The 20,798-nt window shown below is 38.0% G+C and overlaps 1 long non-coding RNA gene across 1 annotated transcript in view; it reads left to right on the forward strand.

Annotated features, from left to right (window-relative positions):
* Positions 1-20,798, forward strand: part of LOC136874393 (uncharacterized) — a 44,065-nt gene that overhangs the window by 21,499 nt on the left and 1,768 nt on the right. The window contains exon 4 of the long non-coding RNA XR_010860259.2: positions 10,802-10,897. This is a non-coding gene — a long non-coding RNA (uncharacterized lncRNA). The remainder of the gene's footprint in view (positions 1-10,801; positions 10,898-20,798) is intronic.

A 20,798-nucleotide genomic window follows, 5' to 3' on the forward strand; every position in this document is an offset into this window, starting at 1 on the left:
GAATTAACCGATTTCGAATTATCGAGGTTCTACTGTATATAGTTAATGCTGGAATAAATATTGCAGTATGGATGAGTTCAGTTCATTATTATATGTGTCACAAATTGAGTGGCATCGCATATTAATGTGCTATGCCTATGGAGCCAAGCTCTGCATTCGGTAGACAAGTGAGTTCGAACCCTACCGTTGGCTGACTTGAGAGTAATTTTCTGTGGTTTCACATTTTCACTTCCAGGCTAATGCCAGGTCAGTTCCTCTTCATAGGTTACAGGAATTTCCTTCTTCCACCTTAGCCAGTTCCACTCACTATTATTTATTTCCTCTTCATTAGCTCCGTAACTGACGTTGGCACCAGGAAGGGCATCCGACCATAAAAACATACCATGTAACTTCATCTCGCTTCATGCCCGACTCCGTATCAGGAAGCGGGACTAAGGGGTAGGCATGCATTATATGTGTGCTTATTACGTTCACCATCCATTTCAGAAGTAATATCTTTCCATACATTGTCAATTACGTTTCTGCTTTATGTGGTGAATATGATGTTGCCAAAAATATTTCTATGTGCTCTCACTAATTCCATAAGCTTTTCATATTGAATCCCATTGTCATCACTAATGTCCAAATGACATTTTTGAAAGGAGGAGGAATCACATGTAGAGATTCCCTCACTCTTAATGGAAAACCTCTAAAAATTGTCAATGATTTTAGGTACCTTGGACTTACCTTGCAAACTACTACAAAGTCGTTTAGATATAATATTCAAGGAAGAACTGCAGTAGCCACAAGAGCAATCCCAGCCATAAAGAATCTTTCATCTCTGTCCCTAGGTACAGCATTGAGACTTTTTGACACCACTATATCTCTAATTCTAACTTATGGATTAGAACTGATCTGGGATTGTCTAAACCTCAGAGATTATGAATTACAGGTTTTCCATCGTGGGTTTTTTTTCCCCTTCCTTAATTAGGCTGTCATTGCTCTTATTGTCTGGCTCCTTGGCTAAATGGTAAGCATCCCTGTCCTTGGTCAGAGGGTCCCGGGTTCGATTCCGGGCTGGGCCAAGGATTTTTAGTACATATGGTTAATATGATTCCTCTAGTTCAGAGACTGGGTGTTTGAGTTCATCTTTTGCCCCTACTGGCACCATATTGTATGAACCTGTGTGTAATTGGAATGGCGGTAGTGTGGAATGTTGTGTGTGAGGAAAGGAAGATTAAGGACGTCACAAACACCCTGTCCCCAGGCCAGGGATATTAATCATTACAATCAAAAAACCCTGACCTGGCCGGGAATCGAACCCGGAGCTGCCAGGTGACAGGCAGACACGTTGCCCCCTACATCGCGGGGCCTGACAGTCGGCACTCATACTGTTTATGGTATTTGGTATTTTGTTCCTTAAGGGAACATGATGAGAACGTGGCTCAGCTAGCTACCTTTCTACTCAGATGGCCAGATGGTGGTGGTAATTTATGGCTGTAGGTGGTGAAGAAAATGAAAAAAAAAATGCATAAAAATGTTGGAAAATATACTAAAACCATGAAAATATCCCCAAATTTACCAACTTTGAAATGGTCTGAAGACAAAATTAATAAGTATCGTCTCTTGGCACAAGGGACACTTCATTGTATGTCGTGACCGTAATTAACCTTCGATGTTAGGCCCCTTAAAACAACAAGCATCATCTTCAGCTTTCAGTGCACATTAGTCCTCTGTATGTCTACCTGTCAGTCCCATTTCCTGATATATGCCCGGGGATAAGGTGAGATGATTTTATATGGCATGTTTGTACAGCCGGATGCCCTTCCTGACGCCAGCCTCAATTAAGGAGCTAATGAAGATGAAATGAATGGTGGTGAATGAAATTAGGTAACTAGGTGGAAGGAAACGGCTGTGGCTTATTAGTAGGATTTGTCCCGGCATTTGTCTGGAAGTGAAAATGGTGAAAATCACAGAAAACCATTCTCAGGGCAGCTGACGGTGAGGACCAAACTCACGCGTCTCCTGAACACAGAGCTTGGCTCCATAGCCGTAGCGCGGCTACTCCTCTTGGTACACATTATTCCACTATTATAAAATATATGCACAGAAAGCTACTTTCAATGATGTTTTGGTTTCATTTTGTGTCTTTGTTCATCAGAAAGTGAAAAAATTAGTCAAACAATAGTCACAGTAGTTGAACCCACGCTCCACACAAATAACATATATAAATATTCTACAGGATGTGTTTCAGTATCAAAGTTTGATGGCAACATTGGTCCTTGATCAGTATTACAAACGGGAATAATAGTCATAGTTGCAGGACTATTATTACATACATCTGATCCACTCTGTCACTGCCAGTGTTTCTTGTGTGATTGTTGCTCGCAAATGAGCTAGAGAAAGAATTTTCATCTTCAGAGTCACTAAAATCCAACATTTCTTTGTCTGTATCATCCATCATTGACACCCTATCATATCACTGATCTGTTTTTGCGACACCATTTTATCGGAAAATACGTATTAATTACACACACACGGAGGAACTGCGTCACGCAGTGTGTGTATTCCACAGCTCCCAATAAGGAGAGAAAAAGATATTGCAAATTACTGAGGGGATTTTTCCTAATCAGTAGAGCTGAAGCAACAGCTTCTGCCATCTATGAGCATATTTGTATACCTCCTTGGCTAGTAAAGCCACAAAATTCAAATGCAATATACACTGTATATTTATATATACAGGGTCCCTCATACAGTACAAACCCAGACCGAACGCACGGTGTTTGTACTCTGCACTATGGCAGCTGCAGTATGGGAGGCGCGTGCATAGTTCTTGACCTTGCAAGCAGCCTGCACGTGTTCGACCTGGCAAGCATGAGTCACCAGTCTGAATCTCAGCTGTTAACATGGTGAGACAGTTATCATTGCAAGACCATATTTTTGTATGTTAAATTTCTGGTTTCATCTTAATGGTTGTGTGAACAGTCATAATTAGAGTCCGGATTTCCATGCACTATCAAATATCAAAATGTGCATGCATTCATGCACTATCATATGGCAAAACATGTACAAAAAACTGGAAAATATGCACTATCAAAATTCAGTTCCTTTTGAAACATTGTACAAAAACTACCCTAATTTCTCCAAATTGCCTTGATTTAAGCTCATCCGTTTATCTGTCAGCACTGAAAATGATCTTTTTACGTCACAAGAAATGATAGATGCATACTTCAATGGAGACATTTGGACAAAGTGAGGTCAAATTGTACATCTTTTGCATTTTCACCACAATGCGTCTTTTATAAGCTTGACGAATTCAAACTCAGGATTTGAACGAATTAATTTGTTCAACTTATCTCTAGCTGCGGGAACTACTTCTCCATACGATGATTGCAGACACATTTGAATGTCCTCAATAACTGGTAACGATTGCCTGCTGCGATGACAAAGACGTGTAACGAGTGAGAGTTCCGGGTAGGACATTCCAGGATAACAACGGTAGAGGGTTCAATGAAAAACCAGAGTTTGTAAGCTGCTATCTCTGTAACGCGGCGCCACAGAAGTGCGATGCAAGTTTTCTTTTGTTTGTCTAACATAGACGAAAAATGAGTCGTCAATGGTTAATGCACAATTTACGGTCCAATTTATAGCAATGTACAACTGTAAATCTGGGACACCTTATTCCTAAGAATTGGAGATCGACGTGGGGCCTTCCGACTCACGTCACTGTTTACTCAGGCAATAGATAAGAAAGTGTTTGGAAGTGTAGGCTACTAACTTTGGTTGTCATATAGGATGGCAGGAATACATTCCCTCCGTCTCTCAGTAATAGTAATAGCCTATAACGTGGAAAAATTGTCCCAAATTCTGAAAACTAACATTTATAAAAGGCACTATCATGCAAATTAACAATATATATGCGTCAAAGTGAGAATAAAAGTCATATTATGCAATATTAAACGTCCAAATATTCGCTATTAAATTCAAAATTTTCCAAATATGCATTATGCATGAATTTTCTCCTAAAAAGGCCAAAACATGCAAACATGCACGGAAAAAGAACGGTTATTTCGAATTGTTAAGCCGTAAAACGAATATTTGCAAAGTTTGAGAAGTGTAGCTAGCTTATTTAAAAACATGCATTTGCATGGAAATCCAGGCTCTAGTCATAATTCTTGCTATTGGTGTGCAGAAAATCCTAATGGTGTTTATGAAGTCCCTCATTATGATAGGAAGATCGGTGTGCTTTAGTGCAAGATGAATAGTTGGTCCTATTTTTTTTTTTCGAGTTAGGTACCAAGATGACATTTTGACACCATTCTTCCATCAGTTAACGTAAGAAGAAAAACCGCATGGGTGGTTTCAACAAGATTCAGCCCCTGCTCATACAGCAGAAGATTCCCTTTTTAAAATCTCGGAAGTGTTTGCAGACTGAGTGATTAGTGCTGGTCTGTTTCCCACTCATTCTCCAGATCTAACAGTGTTTGATTTTTACTTGTGGGGGAAACTGAAAGAAAAAGCGTATGAAGAAAAATCCTCACACATTGGAGGAACTGAAAGAAAACGTTACGAATGAAATCAGAAGAAACATTACAGTGGCAGAACTCGCTCATGTCAGCCAGAATGTGGTTACCAAGTACATTGCCCATATAACCCAGGAAGTACGACACTTCCAGTATCTTTTATAAGGTAAGATTTCATATAAGATTGTATACACGCTTAAAGCAGGGCGGCTGCGCGCAACATAAGTTCGGCTGAGGCAGCTGCCGGAGTGCAGAGTACAAACACGGAGCATTCGGTCTTAGTTTATATGAAAGACCTGTACTCCCTTGGTCATTTATGATTCCTTGAATCTCCTTCCTGGAACCTGTTTCTGCCTTCAGGTACCTATACTTCATTTCAAAAAATAAATCTCAGATGAAAGGTTGTGGCTTTCTAAACATAGATACAAAGTTTTACGTAAAAATTCCTCATGCTTTTAGAGATATTTACATATTACTGACAGCTTGCACATTGTGATGGCGTAGTTGCGTGGCAGTGGATGCAAATGTACAGCGATAGACACTTGTGTGTGGTTTCTCTTTTAGTCAATTTCTTATAACACTGGCTGCATGAATTGTATACACGTAGGCCCTGCCTGTATCCATGGTTTAATGAATTGTCTTTGAGAGCGGTCAGCTTTGAGCTTCTGTTTCCAAGGTTTCTGTTATGTACTCCTTGGCGCTGGTAGCAGTTTGTTTTGAAACTTTCCAGGTGTTTCTATTACATTGTGTTGTGAATTGTGATCATGATGCCTAAGAAAGGGAATGTAGCAAGACGGAAAAAGAGGAGATTTGCTGGAAATTGCTTTTCCAGTCAAGAGAGAGGTGATAATGGTGATGTTATTACTGAGGTAACAAGTACATCTCGCGCATCAGCGAGGAAACTTGGGCAAAAGGTTTGGTCTCTTTTTGTTCCAAGGGCTCAAAACCTTGATGTGGCTATCGACGAGCTGGATCAGAGGGGATAGTTAGTACTTTCAAGCACCCCTACCCCGTTCTCAAACCTATTTTTTTTTAAAGGTTTTTAGCAAAACAGAGTTACTGCAGAGATGTCTAAAATGGAGAAATCAAAGTGAAAATGAGACATTCAACTGTAAAGTTCGGTCCATATGTCTCAAATCATCATGCAATGGTAATAAAATTGTTCAAATAGCAACCTACAGTGCAGTGGCCAATTTGAATGATGCCTACACGTACTGAAGACATTGGGAATCAAAGTTGGGAAGAATACTGTGGAAGCTTTGTGCAAGCTCGACCAGGGAAGTGGAAATTGAAAAAATAAAAATAAAAAAGTAAGAAACTCAACTTTGGAGACTAGAAGGTCTAGGCAAAGACTCAGACTGGAATAAAAATCCAAGAAAATCCAGAAAGAAGGTATAACATATGCCATTGGAGTCTTCTAAGGTGTTCTATGTGTCGAAATGTGTGTTACTACTTTACATGCAATTTCCTGAAAAAAGTTTTTTCAAACAAGAACCATTTGGTTGATGTACATGAAGCCGGGCTGAGTGGCTCAGACGGTTAAGGCGCTGGCCTTCTGACCCCAACTTGGCAGGTTCAAACCTGGCTCAGTCCGGTGGTATTTGAAGGTGCTCAAATATGTCAGCCTCGTGTCGGTAGATTTACTGGCACGTAAAAGAACTCCTGCGGGACTAAATTCCGGCACCTCGGCGTCTCCAAAAACCGTAAAAGAGTAGTTAGTGGGACGTAAAACAAATCATCATCATCATCTAAAGGCTTCGCCTTGTCGCTGCAACCATTGATCTCTTCTCTCTGCGATCCTTTTCATCTCTCCATAACCTTGGCATCCTATCATCTCAACTACCTCTTCAATGATCTTCTTCCGTGGTTTCCCTCTGCCTTTCTTTCCCATCACCTTGCCTTCGAACAAGTTCTTTATGAAGTTATTATGCCGGAGAATGTGACCAAAAACTGATGCTTTTCTCCTTTTTATCATTGTTATTAAATGTCTCTGGGTGTTTATTTGTCTAAGCACTGCTTCATTAGTTTTCTTCTCAATCCAGCTAGTTCTTGTCATCTTCCTCCATAGCCACATTTCCACTGCCTCTAGTCATTTCACGTCCTCCTTCAAGAGAGTCCATCCTTCACAGCCATATAGCAGCACACTCCAAATGAACGTTTTGATAAATAATTTCTTTTGTTCAGTATTTAAGGATTTATTCGTTAAGAGCTGCTTCTTCTCCTCAAAGGCTTTCTTACACAGGGAGATATTCTTCTTTTTATTTCCACAGTGCATCTGTTGTCATCGGTAATAACTGATCCTAAGTAGCAGAACTTGTGCACCTGTTTTATTAAAATATTTCCAATTCTGAGCTGTGCCTCTGGCTTCATTTTAGATTTGCTTACAACCATAACAGTTTTATTTACATTAATGTTAAGTTGGAAATCTTTTAAGATGGATGTTAATTTGTTGAGCATGATCTGCATGTTCTTCTCATTGTCAGCCAGAAGTGCAATATCGTCGGCAAATCTAACACAGTGTACAGTTGTTCCATTTATTTTAATGCCAGGTGTTTTGGATTTAAAAATTTTCATGGCCTCTTCAATGTACAGATTAAATAGAAATGGTGATAAGGAACACCCCTGTCTTACTCCTTTCCTGATTCTCACTTTGCATACTTTATCATTACTTTCGATGTTTATTCTTTGATTGATGTAGAGGTTAAGTATTGCTTTTCTGTCTTTCCAGTCCAAATGAATGTCCTTCATAATTTCGAACAGCCTTTTCCAATGAACATTGTCAAAAGCTTTTTCCAGGTCTACAAAAGCTATATATGTATTTCTGTTAAGCTCCAGTCTTCTCTCCAAGATGGTTTTAAGTGCTATAATAGCTTCTCTTGTTCCTACTCCTTTCCTGAACCCAAACTGATCATCATCTAGATTCTGCTCAATTTTCATTTTGATTCTGTTTTTTAATATGCATGTGAATATTTTTGCTGCATGTGAAACAAGACTTAGTATTCTGTAATTGGAGCATTCTGTTGAATCTCCTTTTTTGTGCAGAAGTACTGCTTTGCTTTCAACAAAATCCTCTGGCATATCTCCGTTTTCATAGCAGTACTGGATGATTTTGAAGAGTTCATCCTTCAGTTTTTTTCCAGAATTTTTCCACAGTTCAGCAGGCAGTTTGTCTGGTCCAGGAGCCTTGTTCTTTTTCATCTGTTGCAGTGCTGTTTTGAATTCACTTCTCACTATGGGAGGACCTAGTTCATCTTGTGAAACCTGGTCTTGTTTTATGATGTACTCATCTACATTGTCAATTTCTTCTCCATCATATAGATCCTCCAAATACTCTTTCCATCTCTTCATTACCTACTCATCTTCTATTAACAGACTTCCTTCCGTATCTTTTATTACATTGGATTTCATTTTAGCCTTGAATTGTGTTCTTTTTACTTGATTGTATGCTCTGTCAACATTTCCGATTTTCACATCACGTTCTATGCTTTTACAAATGTCATTCATCCATCTTTCTTTCGCCTCTCGGCACTTCTGTGTAACTAAGTTTTTTAGTTTCTTATCGTTTATCATTCCTTCTGGGGTATTTTTCCGGCGTTCTTTGTTTCTTTCCTGAATGAGATTTAGTATTTCTTCAGTCATCCAGTTCTTCCTGGGTTCAAGCGTCTTTTTTCCTAGCACTTCATCTGCTGCCGTTGTAAGTGAAGCTTTGACAGCGTCCCAATCTGTTTCGTTGCAGTTGTTGTACATGATCGTATCTGTCTTTTCTTCGAATGCTACCGGAATTTCAACATTAGGATTACCCTTTAGCTTTCTTCATCAGAAATGTATAAACCAATATACAGTAAATATATTATTTATAATATTCATTGTATTTATTTCCAAATCTCAGTGATAAAAAGAGATTGTCATTTGGAACACATTTACATGTGCAATGAGTTCAAGTACACTTGTCAACCCTTGTGCTTGCTCTCCTCTCCACTCCACATAGTTCAGGACTGAAAATGGTTTTCCGTGGTTTCCCATTTTCACACCAGGCAAGTGCTGGGGCTGTACCTTAATTAAGGCCACGGCCGCTTCCTTCCAACTCCTAAGCCTTTCCTATCCCATCGTCGCCATAAGACCTATCTGTGTCGGTGCGACGTAAAGCCCCTAGCAAAAAAAGAAAAACCTGTTTAACCAGACACCTTTGTTGTAAATACAGTGTTACAGTGACATGCACATACTGCATGTCTTTCCAACTGTTAATCCGTTGCTTCAATTCGTTTTTACATTTCTTCCATAAGCGGTAAAAAGGCCATTATTTATTATTATAAATATCAGTTGAATTTCAGCACCATTTCACTGTTATACAAGTTTCACTCTGGATCCTGTTAAAGAAAGACATCTAGATATGCCATATGTAAAACTTTACTGCAGCTTACACCAGTCACAATCGTCTGCATATATTCCGAGCTATCACACTGAAGCTCAAGTGCAATGCAGTATGAATATTTGGAATGAAGTGTTTGGTCTCAAAATAAGGCAGTAGGTTAGTGATATATTATCAGTCAGCTGACATACTATACAAGTAATCACCACCCCAAACAATATAAAACTGGAAGTAGTAGACCATTGCCAGAGTCTTAGCAGTATGGAGAAAACTGGAAACAATTCATCTTCAATTCCAATTCTTCCTGGGCCAGACTGCTGAAATTTTACCCCAGAAAGGGATTCTTTGACTTAACAGAATATCATAGGTAAAATATTTCATATTAATTCATATTGAAGAGCAATATAGTGTAAAAGAAAAGCTAAAGGTTTCCACCTATTCAGTACAGATCTTCACTCAAGCATTGCCAGCATAAGTACCGGTACTGTTAAGGGGAGACCTACACCTATAACAACCAAAAATCATGTATATTTTCACTTTTTTATTCCTCAGCAACAGAAAGTACTGAAGAATTGTAATTTGGTCTGCCAATCACACCATGCTCTGCCAATATGTTCGTGTATTTACAAGTCATATGGCGAATGCATTTCATGAAATTAGGCATTTAAAATGGCAGCTGCATATTGTGCACTGTTCCACCGTTTCCCTAATATTTTACACAAATATCATTGTTTTTCAAAAATTCTTTTTTCATTGTATATACTAATACAGTAACTAGAGATTGACCTAGAATCATTGGAATCTATAAAGAAAAAATATTTTTTTAAAGCTTATATTAAAGTGTAAATTTTTGCAAGTTTTTTCACAGGTTAATGTTAAAAAACCGAAACTATGACATGTACAGCAACAGTTCTAGGTCATATTGTTCTTCCCTATAACATACACTTAAATTGTTATACAGTAATGTTAGTCAAACCTATTTTTAGGATATTTCACAAGATCTGTTGTTTGAATGCATTTTTTAAATTTATGCAGGTTTTTTTTTTTTCTTTTCTTTGCGTTTAGGCCATCTGTAGACCACGGTGCTTGTGTTCTAGCTGTGTTTTTCTCGTCATCTGCCCCTTTTAACGTACTGGATTGTGTTCTTAGTGGCCTCTTGAGCCTTCCTGTTGGCCCAGTATTCCTTCATTTTCTCGCTGAATTCTTTCCTGCGCTCCTCTGACCAATTCCCGGCTCCTTTGTGGCTAGCTGATGTAAGGGATGTTAGGAAAGGTTTAGCTTTCCTTTTCTCCCAGTTTAATTTAATTTGTGTGTGTAATCACTCACTTCAAAAAATTTGTAGTATATGTTTGTACTATTTAAGGTAACTAGTTATAACCTACAGCCCTAATATGCTAGACAAAGTAGGGCTTTTTCATGGATAATAAATAAATAAATAAGATACACATATATACTAAATTTCACTTCATTATCTTGAAAACTCTGGCAGTTACTAAGGAAATGGATTTGAAAATCCAAAGTTTCGGGAAACGAACAACAAAGTTACCAATGTGTAGGAAAACGTTGATGACAGTCCTGCACATTTTTAGGCATAACTTCAAAAGTATGATACATATAAAATAAATTGTTGCAGTGATTTGAAGAGGAAGGATCAACAAACGTAGAAAAAAATAAATTGAAAATTGACAAATTTTTTCATCCTTATAGGTGTAAGTTCCCCCTTAAGTGCTCATCTCAGTTGTGTTGATATGTACATATTTTTTGCTTTTTCAAATGTACATTTTGTTTATATGCATAAGTTCGGAGGAGTTCAGGATAAAGCCGAAAATTTTGTTTTGTACTATATCAATTATGCCTTTGCTGGCACACTATCATTAAAATTGCTTGTGTCTTGATGTGTATCTGATAAAAGTATATTCTTCTCTCACAGCTTTCCTGACTATTTCTGGAATCATTTAAGTATGCTGCTGTGAATATGTTTTACTGCCCGTTGCTCACACAACTGCTAGATATGTTTTCTGTTAAGGTAAGTGTCTTATATATTATCCAGGAATTGTTCTAAACATATAATGATGGTGGTGGTATTTGGACATCCCTGATGTCTTGATGAGGGAACAAGGGATTAGCATGCTAGAGTTATACAGTGAGTTTCTCCCATCGGTTGGCAGGCAGGCGCGCCCAGCTCATCTGCCTCCCATTGACTCATCACTTACCATTACATAGCTCAGCGACAGCACGGGAATTATAAGCTATAAATTTCATTTTTGAAATAATTTTTATGCCCTCAGTTCATGTCTATGCATAGAATGTATATTAAGTGTTGATCTGCCACACCAACTGTTCTTAAGTTGTGGAGTGTTGCTTTGGGGTATACCGTATTTATGCGAATAATCCATGTATATTTAAAAAAATTGTGGCATGAAATTGGAATGCGGGTTTTATTTGCATCAAGGTTGGCAACATGCCCCTTGCTCTCCTAGTTTTTGATGTTGGGTGTACAGTTATGTTTTGTGTAACTGCCTTTGGCTACTTATAAAAACATTAATAATATCAGGACATGTTTCGATCACAGCTATATAAAAAGAAAGGTATCGATTAGGTGGAAACATTTTTCATATATTGATTAGATTACATTATCGATACAGCAATGAAGTGGATAGTTTGTAAAGTTGGCAGAAAAGCGTGGCTCATAATTATAATCAATTCGTATGCACCGAACAATATTGTCAATGCCGATGAAACTGCATTGTTTTTATTTTACTGCTGAGCCCAGGTGGTCTTAACGGTTTTAAGGGAGTTGGAGTCACTGTACTGTATTAACAATGAAGATAGATGATATACATGTTGATTCCCATAGGGAATCTGGAATATTTGTTCCGAATGAGTAAATTTATATTGGTATTATTAATGAAGATAGAAGCGAAAGACTTCCTCCATTCGTCATAGGAAAGTTTGATAAGCAAGGGTGTTTTAAGGGCGTCGAGCACTTTCCGTGAAACTACAAGGCATCTAAACTTGCAAACAGTACAGTAAACCAAAAAATAATGCACTTGCACACGGGAGCCAGAATAATTTGTCCTTCTGTTTGAAGCGTGTTGTTTTCTTTCATTGCGTGAGGTTATGTTTGCCAGTGATTTATCCACGTGCATTATTTGAATAATGTAAATGCACCTTGATGGATACATTTCGGAAATAGTTTTTTTTTTCCATGGCATTTGAAAGGTTTAAACTGTGAATCAAGGTGATTACATGTGTTAATGGGTCTTAGAATACTTTGTGACGCAACAAGGGTTGGCATTTCTGAATTACGAGAGAAATGCCATGGCATGAAATCGTACAAGGATAGAGTCACTGTCCTGTGTTGCAATGCAGACGGGAGCGAGATACTTCCTACTTCCCCCCCTCCTCGTCATAGGAAAGTTCGATAAACCATGATGATTTAAGGGTATCAGGTACTTTCCGTGCAAGTACGAGGCATCTAAAATGTGTACAGTACAGTAATCCAATGAATAAAGCACTTGCACAGGGGAGGTAGCATCGATTTCTCCTCATCTTTGAATCATTTCTTTTCTTTTTCCTTTCATTGCATGAGATTATGTTTGCAAGTGAGTTATCCAAGTTCATTATTTGAATACTGTAAATGCACCTTCTTGAATAAATTTTGGAAATAGTTTTTTCCATGACATTTCAAAGGTTTAAACTGTGAATCAGTGTTAATTGCATCTAGTAGTGAGTATTAGAATATTTTGTGATGCAGCAAGGGTTGGCATTTCTGAATTATGAGTTGGCGGTTAATTCAAAATCATGTAATAACATGATTTTACTGTATCGCAAAACTAACATCCAAGTTTGCCAGTATGTCTGTTTCAAGTGTTTACATTGCACAAAAATAATTATCCACCACCAGTTGTGTTATTATCCGAAGAAAAAGAGACCACGTGTGAGAAGTGTTTTAGACGTGGAGTGTGACGAATTTGTAAGTAATTTAGAAGAGGATTCTTGTGATGCAAGAGACAACGAATCTTCCGATCTTCAGGGAATCGAGCCTTTTGTAAGTTCAGATTCGTGAAATACCTGTCATATAAGTAGGCCTACTTGCTTATTTTCATGGCATTTTATAGCAGTGATAATGTATTTTTATCATCTCAGGCAAAGTAGCTATATCCGTAAATTTACATGTTCATATTGCTTAAGGACCACGTGGACCTCACGGAGTGATATGAAATGTTTGTTTATGCTTACTTTACTCTTTTGATGGAAGGAATTTTAGTTCATTTCATTTTTTTTTTCAAAATGAGCCTTCCTCAAATTAGGGTGCAGGGATTATTTGCGTGAATACGGTAATTCTCATAATGCCTCCACATGTGTACACGGCAGATCAAAGGGTATTTATGTATGATAATTATGGGAAAACAGAGCCTTGCAGGGAAGTTGTAGGTGATTTGTAACACAATTTCCAGGTGCATGCCCTCCATATAGAGAGACAGTGCGGAAACTCATAAACAAATTGAGAGGAACTGATTCTTTACTCGATAAGAAGTGAAATGTTGAAAAACGTGTACTTAACGAGGAGAAAGTAAATGAAATCACAGAAAGATTAGAGCATACGCCTACAAAATCCCTAAGATGACGTGGACAAGAAGCTCAGCATGGCGGGCTATGAAAATGTTAAAATTGAAACCATAAGGTGTTGGTAGAAATGTGTGGATACAGGAGGAGAACATTTCGAACATCTCCTGTCATAACATACAAGTTTATTTTCTTAGTTCTTAATTACTAATTTTAATTGTTATCTCATGTCATGTACGGATAAAGTGAGCGAAGTGCTGTCCTTGTTGCTAGGCCGCAGAGCGAGGAGTAATGAGTCAGCGGGAGGCAGATAAGCTGGACGTACCTGCCGGCTAACCGATGAGAGAAACTCACTGTACATGACAATTGCTGTTGTTTTCATAGTCTCAAGACCTCCAGATTTATATGGTATCTAAACCATGGAGACATAACTTCATTTAAAATGTCCAATATTTATATATTGTCTGGGATTCGATTCATGGCCACTTTGGCTAAAAGTTTATGGCAGTATCACTCAGCTGTCTTTCTCTCTCAAAGACTTCCGTAGTCTAGAATATACCATAGCTTTGTGATATTTTGTGGTTTGGATTTCATGAATATTGCTGTGACATTTCATGCCATCCTTGACTGGAGTGTTCCTTTAATAATTGAAGGCTAATGTAAAATGATGAGGATGGTTGCCTAGTTGTACTTCCTCTTAAAACAATAATCACCACCACTAATGTAAAATGGAAAACTGACATTCGTAGTTTGGATTCAGTTGTGCTTCATTCCAACTCTGAAGAATGTAAAATTTATTATCTCATCATAGCATCATTATTTTTGGAATAACATAAAGTGGATTTGCATGATTGGGATAAGGAGGCATGGGCAATCTCTTTGAATTGCAGGCAGAATACAGATCTTTTATCTTTAGAATGTAACTGTTCCATTGACCAGATTGATGTAGGAATGTAGTGTTATTCAGTAGCTCCCCAACTAATAGTAATCATCATGAGAATAGCTGAAGTGGGTGAATGATGGCCAGCAGTCATGCATGGAAACTGAAACAGTTTCTGTGATCATTTAGCTGCTGCTCTGAAAGAGGAAATGAGTCTGTCCAAATACCTGTCCAGTCATCAGCAGAGTACCAGTTTAGTATCGCACAGTCCGACATGTCTTAGGGAAATCAGGTCTAATCAGCAGTGACAGTCCATTCTCTGCATATGAAATATTACATCCAACTTTGACTTGCTATGAATTCCTTGTCCCTTTCGCTGGGTTGGGTATCTCAGATGGTAGAGCGCTAGCCTTCTGAGCTCAAGAGAGCAAGTTGAAGATACTCAAATAAACTGGCTGTATGTCAGTAGATTTACCAGCACATAAAAAACTCAGGGACAAAATTCTGATGCCTTTGCTGGCAGGACCAAGTGTTTACAGTGCACTATGTCTTCTGGTATGGGCTAGAGCAATTTTGTTACTTTCATAGATTTGTCTCTGTCTTATCCTTGGCTTTGACAATATGAAAGTGACTGAAGTATGAGCGATGCTAGTAATGCCAATTCCTTATGCAGCCAGTCCCTGCTATGAATAGTGTGAAAATGTTACTCATAGGGTCGGTTGATGCATTTCAGTGGGCTTGGCAGACTGATATGTAATAGCAACTCTGGCTCGGTGAGGAAAGCAATGGGAAACTACCCCACTCCTCATTTCCGTAGTACGCCTCTTCAGTGATGCCTAGGCCATCTATGACAGCTGATGGCAGAGCTGTTGAGGATCCCACCAGCGGAAGCGCTGACGGACTGAACATACTTACAAAATTCTGACATCTCGGCATCTCCGAAAACCTTAAGAATAGTTAGTGAGACGTAAAACCAGTAACATTGTTTCAAATACCTGTACTTTAGCTCATTGTGGTGCAGTGTGCTTTGAAATACAACAATTAATATGTTTTAGAATGTAATCTCTGTTTCTTGTTTCTTTATTAACAAATATGTGCCGTCCAAGTTAGTGGATTTTTAGTGATTGTAATACTTGAAAATGATGCATTATTTGCATCACACTGTGCTTTCATCTATAGAAATATTATGCCCTGGAACGTAATACTTTCTAAACTTCACTTCAAAAAAGTCCACTATGTTACGTATTTTGTCTCCCGTGGTTCTAGTAGCAGCAGGACTAGGAAGGCACACTGGAAGCATCCAAAGGAGGTTAGAAAATGTTCCCTGGAAAAAACCTTTTTTGAAAAATTGTCATTTGTCTATACAATCTTCAGCAAAATAATCCTTCATATCTGGTTTAGAATTCATGCCCATGTTGTGTATCACATGGTAGTATTCTAGGATGGGGGCACAGGATGTAAAATACTACTTTGTGAGGTGAGATGTATTAATGTTACCTAAAAATATTTGTAGAGGAGATGCATGTACATTGCCAGTGCTAGAACCCCACCATCCCACCCCCAAAAGAAACTTTCTTTTATAACCAAACACAGAGAAATCTTCCACTATTGCCATAAATGTCACTCACTATCATTGGCTGCATTGCATAAATATGGTGTCCCTCCCATAATTCAGGGCAGTTAAGACATAATAGCCAACTTCGTGTCTCTAATGGATCCGAAGAAATCAGTCATAATCTCAAATGAGTGAGAATCCACTAATCAAAATGCGTGCTTTCTCTACGAAGCAGAGTGGTAAACTCTCTAACCATTGTCTGAATCACTGCCATTTGCATCGCCTTCATTCTTGCTTTCAGCTACATCCAGTTTCTTAGAACTGTCATTTTCACACTCAGAAACATTGAACTCACTGTCCATAACAGATATAATTCATCATTGCAGTTGTCAATTTCATCCAAAAATCTCCCTATACCAGTGAACTAACACTACCCTGACAGCACGCTACCATTTTTACAGCTAAAAACCCCAAAACCAAGCCCCGTGGTGCAACAGACCCAAAGGGCCATGGCTTACCAAGTAACTGCTGCTCAACCCGAAGGCCTGCAGATTGTGAGGTGTAATGTGGTCAGCACGACTAATCATCTCGGCAGTTATTCTTGGCTTTCTAGACCGGGGCCACCATCTCACCATCAAATGGCTCCTCACTTGCAATCATGTAGGTTGAGTGGATCTCGAAGCAGCCCTTAGATCGAGGTAAAATTCCCTGACCTGGCCGGGAGACAAACCCTAGGCCTCTGGGTGAAAGGCAGGCATGCTACCCCTACTCTGCGGAGCCAACATTTTCATAGCTGACTAATGTAAATAAGAACTCTTTCTTTATTTAGCTGTAAAACTTGCAAAACAAAGTTAAATCACATTTAGAAGGCTGTAACATTGCTAGAAGTTCTATACAATAACCACAGATGCAGCAGCACACATAATAGGTTTGCACATGAATATCAGCTGGCAAGTATATCCCAACAGAACAGAAAACTGTGATGCCTGGAAATGCCTGACAGTCATCCTCTGAGGGTTAAAAATTATATTGATTAGATCAGTTAGAAGATACAAACAAAGATGTAACTCATAACTGTGTGAGTCATTCAAATGCGTATTGACACAGCATGGAAGAAAATGGCAATTTGAGGGTACTAAATGGAGCATTGAAGGCTCTGATGCTGTTGACTGGAAGAAAGGAAGACTTTACCCCATATTTCAGTTGTTTCGTGCATAAATCTTTCATTTCCATCTATAGCTATCTATTTTTTTTTTAAAATTGTGCTATAATTCAGAATTATCTTGTTTAATTTCTAGATTGCCTATGCCTGCTTCTTCATTTAGCATGTAACAGGAGCTTCTGGTTTTATTTGGTTTCATGAGTCTTTACCAAAGGCAGATACCTGTAGCTGACTTGCAGTAAATATTTTAAAAAGTAATTCTTTCAATGCTGTAGTGTACTATGTTACATACTGTTCATAGAATCAAAATAAAACAATCGTAAAGCTTTTAATGCAATATTCATCAAGGAGAAAAGTAGTGGTTGCAGTGGCTTCATGTGGGTTGGAAAAAATGCATTGCTTTTTGGGGGCTACATGTTTTTTACCATCATTGTTTGTGCAGTGTAATGTAACATTTCATTCTAAATTCTTTTACTTGTTTGATATTTGAAACTTCTGTTTGTAGGAATTAATTATGAATGTCTTTTATAATCTAAAAATAAAATGTTTCCTTGTTCAACTAGTCAACACATGCAACATTATCTGCACAGTTTAATCCAGTAGTATGTAATAATAACTTAAACTTATCAGTATCAGTTGTATAGATCCATCTTCTAGGATAGCTGAGAGTGGAAAATTAACCCACTTCTCTAGGCATACTCAATTCCAGATTGTCAGATTTGGTTTAAAATCATGGCTGAGCTAGGAATCGAACCCTTTCCAAACAGATGGGAAACTGTTGTACTAACTATCTAAAAGCCCATGAAATACAAACTGTTTTGAACAAAAGTGGTGTTTGAAAATTTACTTCTTCTAAACATACAATCAAAAGTTTCCGGACATATAAAGTGAAAAATATATTTGGACCGCATTCATTGTGCTCTGTATAATACCGTATTCACAAAGTTCGAGACTTTATTTTAACATCATTTGTTGCTAACAAAATCATCTTTATACATAGGATGAATCTTTGTATTTCTAATAATATACCGTATCACTAAAATTTGCCTTATCTAAATATATAAAAGAACATGTCCTGACTGACTGACTGACTGACTGACTGATTCATTATCGCCGAGCCAAAACTATTGGACATAAAGAAATGAAATTTTGAGGATACTCTCACTGTGATCAAAGGCCTTCTGTTTCGATTACCGTTTGAGGTCTGTGAGGAATGTAAGGTATGAGATGAGCAGTGCCTTGTCACTCTCGGCAGCCTCCTCCCAAACATCAGTGGCCAGTTCCCAAAGGTTATCTTGTGATCTTGAGATGGGGTCAGGCCAATTTTCCCTCATGACAAGCTTTGTCTCAGCCCACAAGTCATCGATTGGAATGAGATCCGCAAAGAAACCAGTTCTTAAGATTGATTTTGTCCTGTTTAGCGAACCATCTCTAGATCATTTCTCTTCCACATGTGATTAGATGAAGCTGAAAAATACACAGGATGAATCGCCTAAAATTTTCACCCCAAATATTTCTGAAATGGAAGGTGCTATTGATGTGCCGCCTCTACAGAAATGAACTGAAAGTACAAGTGATTTGGTTCGGGTAGATAATCCATTGTTTATATGTGATAATGGACAGATAGGAGCCTGAAGTATAAGCCTAATAAATTTCACCACATTTAGAACAGATTTGAGTCTAAGAACATCTCACTCTGAAGTACTGTATTCTATATTCTGTATATCGTAGTTTTATCTTATTAGAGACTACAGGTTTCTGCATATGGTAAAGAGTTGTGAAGCAATTCGTACGGTATGTAGAGTCTTACATAGCCTGGGAGACATTCTGTTTGACAAAAGAGAGTCCACCATAAATCTGGGTATAGTTTCAGCTTATTGAATGTTAAAAATTGTTAGTTATGAATTCATATTTATTTACTTTTTGAAATACGCTCTATACAGCACAATACTATATACAGTAATAGACTATTTATAATTTAAATATAATGATTCTCTATATACAGTACCGGTACTATAAACAATATGGTGGCCTTGCTTTGTCATGCAAAATGGCTCTGATGGAATTGGCATTGGTAACACACAGGGCAAAATATTAATTAGAAGTACAAGTTTACTTTATAAAGAAAATTAAGTCAGTAAGGGAGTGGCTTAAATCCCACTCTATATCAGGAACTCTCTGAAATTAGTTCTTTAGAAAGGAGCTTACTTTTTCTCTCTTAACTCCAGCTCCTGTAGGACCTAATTCCTTTGGGAAGGATGTTTTATTTGGGGGTTTAATACATAGCTGTCAGCAGCTCTGCATATGTCATATGTCTTATGAAAGATCAGCTGCATAGAATTGCTGATTAGGCACTCTCCTACACTTAATGTTGTGAAAGTAATCCATGCCTAATTGGTTAGCATTCAAAAATGCAGATTGATGGCAGTAGATTCAGTGGCATGTTAAGCAGCCAGCACACAATTATGGCACTCTCATCTCTTCAGTTGGTATAGATTTTAAGAAATAATAAACATACAGCATTATTATTTGCATTATCCATGTGAATTCTGTATAAAGAAAACCAACCCTCTTTACATGACCATCAATATAATGATCATAGATCCTCTTGCTTTATGTGGGTTCTGAACCGTAGGAATGTAACTTTCTCATATTTTTTAAAATTCCACATACATCAGCTAGGATTCAAAGTATGGCTACTTGGATGAAAAGCCCATGTCCATGTTGCTGTGTATATTTTTCTTCTTCTATTCAATTTGGGCCGCTATGGACCATGGAATAACAGCTTTAGTATATTGGATTTGTATGCATCCTCTTCCACCCTGCCTGGCTGAGTGGCTCAGACGGTTGAGACACTGGCCTTCTGACCCTAACTTGGCAGGTTCAATTCTGGCTCAATCCAATGGTATTTGAAGGTGCTCAGATACGTCAGCCCCATGTCGATAGATCTACTGGCACATAAAAGAACTTCTGCAGGACTAAATTTTGGTGCCTTGGCATCTACAAAATACGTAAAAAAAAGTAGTTAGTGGGACGTAAAGCCAATAACAATATTACTCTTCCACCCTTGGCTTTGATGTTCTGCCAATATTGCTTCATTTGATCGCTTATTCATTTCCTGCATTCTTCCGAGGCAGGGTGGTTTCCTTCTCATTTCCTCTCAAAAATGCTTGAAGTCTGATATCATATGCCTGAAACAGTTTCTTTTCTGAATTTATCATACTGTTTGATACTCATTTTCTCCATATCTAAATGGGTTTCAATAAGCCACCTAGGAACAACTTTCTTCCCTTCAGCATCAGGATCTTTTGCATAAGTCTTTCATGGTTTATCGTTAAGAGATGCGCATAAAATTGGACTAGGTTTTTCCTCGCAGATTCCACAGTACGTTCCGTTTCTTTGTACAGTTCTCTGTTTGGTCTCAGTCTTCATTGTCTGTTAACATATCTAGGCCTTAGAATCTTCCTTTCCTTCTTCTCTAATTGTTGTATCAATCCTCTGCTTGTTAGATCCATTGTTTGAGCAGCATGCAATCCTTGTATTTTAATCACTGCGTTATAACGTCTTAATTTTGTTCCCAAATTAATTGACTTCTTGTTGGTATGGCAATTCAATCTTTTGTATTCTCGCTTTGACTGCTTCCTTTTCTAAGCCATTTCTCCAAGATATTTGAAGCTAACTTATCTTTCCTTCATCTGTGTTCCTGATTCTTGGAGCCAATTTTATATTTGTCATATATTTTGTTTTCTCAAATGAGATCC

This window comes from Anabrus simplex, chromosome 5 (assembly GCF_040414725.1).
Source record: "Anabrus simplex isolate iqAnaSimp1 chromosome 5, ASM4041472v1, whole genome shotgun sequence".
NCBI lineage: Eukaryota > Metazoa > Arthropoda > Insecta > Orthoptera > Tettigoniidae > Anabrus > Anabrus simplex.